This window comes from Salvelinus sp. IW2-2015, unplaced genomic scaffold (genome assembly GCF_002910315.2).
Source record: "Salvelinus sp. IW2-2015 unplaced genomic scaffold, ASM291031v2 Un_scaffold495, whole genome shotgun sequence".
NCBI lineage: Eukaryota > Metazoa > Chordata > Actinopteri > Salmoniformes > Salmonidae > Salvelinus > Salvelinus sp. IW2-2015.
The window spans coordinates 764846-769457 of record NW_019942562.1 but is presented as its reverse complement, the minus strand read 5'-3'; the positions used below and the strand labels follow the sequence as shown (position 1 = coordinate 769457).

General features: G+C 48.3%; 1 pseudogene; it reads left to right on the top strand.

Moving 5' to 3' along the window:
• The first annotated feature begins 1027 nt into the window (after positions 1–1027).
• LOC112068389 (cytoplasmic dynein 1 intermediate chain 1-like) overlaps positions 1028–4612 on the top strand; it is a 104800-nt pseudogene continuing 101215 nt past the window's right edge.

The window sequence follows — 4612 nt, the reverse complement described above, 5'->3', positions numbered from 1 at the left end:
TTGCTGTTTGGGGTTTTAGGCTGGGTTTCTGTACAGCACTTTGAGATATCAGATGATGTACGAAGGGCTATATAAATACATTTGATTTGATTTGATTTATGGAAAGAAGAAGGTAGAGGGAAGTCCTGGAGGTTGTTATCATGGAAACTGCATGGTCTCTTCACAGGTTAGAGAGTTGAACCATCAGTTCAGTCCGTACATCTAGTACATGCTAATGTAAGGGACGTCACTCTGCTTGATATAGCAAGTTCCAATTCCGCCCATACCTGGCGCGAACACTGCCTTGCTAACACACGTGACTGCCCTCCTGAAGTGTCTCACCAGTAGGCGCCACACTAAAAGCTATCCATTCGCTGGCGCAAGTAGGGACACTTCAGGCTGAGGAGAAAGTTTCACGCATTCCCATGTGCTACACTCACCCCTCACACTTCCTCAACATCGACCCCAGTGTTGAGCTGAACGCAACTGTAGATCCGGGTCACGGCACCACTGTAAAGAACGTCACGCTGCTTGCTTAGCGAGTACCACTTCCTCCCAATTCAGCCCATACTTTGCACAAACTCGGTACCTCTGCCTTGCTAGCACACGTTACTGCCCTCCCGAAGCGTATTACCAGTCAGCGCATTGCAAAAAGCTAGCTATTTGCTGGCGCAATTAGGGACAATTCAGGCTGAGGAGTACATTTAATCACAGTTATCATATGTAATCTTTGGTGTTTGGAATCACAGTTATCATATGTAATCTTTGGTGTTTGGAATCACAGTTATCATATATTTATTTATTATATTATTTATTTACAAAAAAAGTCTAGAAGTTTAGAAGGTTCAGAGCAGCAGAGGTAATAAGCAGTAGGCCTACATTTTGGTGTCAACAAGGCTCTTGAGCCAGTGATTTTAATAGGCCTTAGGGCGTACTCAAACTGTGTCATACACACACTCACAATAACTCACTTAGTCACTCACTCACCCCTGAAAACAAACGACACTGGTGTTGAGTTGAGCGTGTGAGACGTGACACGTCTGGCGAGATGGAAACACTTCCTCCTGTGAACTGGGCGCCCACTGTCATCGCAACCCCTACCCAGTTAACCTCCAACCCAGGGGTCAACGTGACAACGAGCCCACTGAGGATTTGGGTGTGTGTGGGCGTGCAGATAGTGTGTGTGTTTGCGCGTTTGCAGCCACAGGTGCCTGGTAGAGTGTTAAGGGGTCTTTTGAGGCCTTCTCACCATCTGTTTCCAGGGTGATGAGCCAGGGCGGAGGGGGTTACCAAMACATGCCTGGAGGAGGGAGGGAGGGGAAGGGGGCAGGCAGAGGGGGCTAATGGGGAGAATGGCAGGTGCCTGTGGATGTTACCCCCTCTGTTGCCCCCTTCAACGGGGGGAGTCAGGGATAATTACGGGGTCGAGGTTAGGGTGGAGTGTGAGAGGAGTTCGTTGGATCTCAAGGTCAGAGGTCAGAACAGAGTCAAGAGCATGCACGCCACTCAGAGGCACTTCCTGCTGTGTGTGTTAACTTAATATCTGATGAGGAACGAGGAGTCACATGTGCAGGCCATGTGGTTCAAGGCCTGTGTGATGGGAGGGAGTGGGGTTGGCCATGTTACTAGTCATCATGTTGAGAGGGAGTGGGGTTGGTCATGTTACTAGTCATCATGTTGAGAGGGAGTGGGTTTTGGTCGCCATGTACTAGTCATCATTTGAGAGGGACGTGGTTTGGGTCATGTTACTCTAAGTCCCTCAATGTAGTTGAGAGGGAGTGGGGTTGGTCATGTTACTAGTCATCATGTTGAGAGGGAGTGGGGTTGGTCATGTCACTAGTCATCATGTTGAGAGGGAGTGGGGTTGGTCATGTCACTAGTCATCATGTTGGGAGGGAGTGGGGTTGGTCATGTTACTAGTCATCGTGTTTTCTCATAGCTCTATGTGGTATCTCAGCCGATAATACAAAGTTATAAATAAAAACAATCCAACCACAACGTAATTGACCTGTACTGTATTAGTATACAAATACTGCAACCGGTGTGGTGTGATGGGGGGTGGAGGTGTAGAGGAGGGGGGTGTTAGTTTGGGATGCTTGGAACAGCTGCTGATTAACATGACATGGCTTTCACTCTCTCCCTCTATCTCCCATTGCTCTCTCCTTCTCGCTCTCKCTCTCTCTCTCCCTCTTTATCTCTCTCTCCCTCTCTACCGCCCATCACTGTCTCCTTCTCTCTCGCTTTCTCCCACCGCTCTCTCTCTCGCTCTCTCTCTCTCCCCCCTCCTAAACCTTCTCTTTTTCCGTCTCTCTCTCTCTCTCTTTGCAGAGGAGGAAGAGGAGGATGAAGAGATCACAGAGCTGAAGCCTGGTCCAGAATCTGACCAGCATGAAGAGGAGGACAGCAAGGAGACGAAAGAGGGTAAGAAGAGGGGGATTGGGTGTAATTAAATAATTTACAGTAAAGACGTGGAAAGATGAAGGAATGCTGAAGGCAACTCTAGTTTAAGCTGAAGGGAATGTCTGCATCCTAAATGGCACCCTATTCCCTACGTAGTGCATGGCTTTTGACCAGAGACCTATGGACCCTGGTCAAAAATAGTGGACTATAAAGGGAATAGGGTGTAATTTGGGAGACGACCTCAGCCTAGCACTAGCCTTTTCATCTCCCACATCTCCAGTCAAACTGTCACTAAACAAAGCCGTTGAAGCGTGAGTGAGCGGTCACTCGCGTGTGACACCCGCTGGCGTATCGGATGCCAATCTCTGTGGCCGAGGTCCAGCTTATCGGCCCGTGGCACTGAGGGTCAGACCTGATTAAAAACGTGTCACTTGACCCCTCTGTCGGACTTCAAAGACAACGGAGGAGACTGAGAGGGGGACGGAGAGGGGGACGGAGAGGGGGACTGAGAGGGCATTCTTTGTGAGGCAAGGCTGGTGCAAGGAGTAAATAACTTCACTAAAGGAGGGTAGAATGCGTCTTTGTTGAGGCCAGGGGCTGGCCCTGTTTAAACACACAGAGATATAGGCACACTCACACCCTTAAACACGCCCAGGGTTCCTGTGTACCCTGACTTTGATCACCCCTTTGTCGTCCTTATGAGTTGTCAGAAACAGAACCCAGAGAATCAAGTGGTCTGAGATCAAAGAGTCAGCCCTGTAATGGGGACTGCATAGGGATAGACAAAATGACATCATGCAGAGGGACATCACAACTAGCAACCCCACAATAGACTTTACAACAAGGTGTGCAAATCTCTAAGACCATTTTATTTAGTACCACAGAAACCATATCAAGGCCCCTTCCTTCGCGCTCCCTTTGGCAAATCAGACCATCGACTCTATCCTCCTGTCCCTGTTTAAAACAAAAGCTTTAAACAGGATGTACCTAGTGGAAATTATCAATATGGAGTGGTCAGAATTTAAGCCAAATGTGAGGCTACAAGACCGTTTTGCTAGTACACGACTTGGATATGTTCTGGGATTCATCCGATAGATTGATGAGTTTGGATCACATCCAGTCACTGGCTTTCATCAATAAGTGCTAGACGACGTTGTCCTCAAGTGACCATAATGACGTATCCCACTAAAAACCATGGATTACAGGAGTATCCACGTGCGCCTGAAGGCATGAGCTGCAGTTCACAAGGAATCGGAACACGGAATGATGCCATACCGGACAGCCCGTAAGAACTTCGACGTGCCATCAACCAGAAAGGGCCGTTATAAGAGGAAGAACGGAATCCTAATTATTAAAGCACCTCAGCCCTCAGTGGATTGTGGGCCAGGGTTTGGCAGAGGATGCAAGATTATAAAGAGAAAATCCACCGTAAATACCCAGTATGACGCAGACCTTCCCAAATATGCCTTTTATGTCGCTTTGACGCGACCACACCTGACGCTCTCTCACACTCACACCGCTCTTCCATAAGTTTCACTTTGTCACATGCACAAGTACACACCGGTCGCAAATGCTCTCAAATTGCAAGCCTTAACCAATACAGGGGCCTGAAACATCATACACTGACTTTTGACCCAAAACCACAGCAATCATCTCGTCCACTCTCACTCTCCAAGCATGTCTGCTACAGCAGGTAAACTCACACTCACTCGCTGTGTTGTTTGCGTGCTCACATCTCACTCGCTACACACGCATAAGTAAAAACTTTTTTCTACACACTAATCTAATGTCAATTAGTTAGATTATTTTCCACCCATTACTAAAATGGTTGTTCAGTTTGAATGGTTAATGTTCCCAGATTGGGAGACTGACAGGAGTAGGATGCTCGCTACTCGCACGCTCTCTCGCACGCTCGGGGGAGGAATGGCTCTCACCGCTGAGGTGTCTCGACGCGCACGCAGCGTGAATGAGATTGGCTCTTCAAGCTCCGGAAAAACGGTCTGAAGGAGGCTGGGTCACATTGTGGTTGTGACACCGCGCACGCACGCGCATTGGGAGGGAAGAGAGAGGAGGTTTTGGAAAAAGGAGCTGAGGCAGGCAGAGCATAGGATTGAAATCTGTTCGAAGCTATAGCATCACAAGGGAAGAGTGGTATGGTCAAGGAAGATTGGTGTCAAAATTAAACAGAGTGAGCAGATTGCCAGTTTGAGTTCTGGAGGTGAAATGGAAGGGG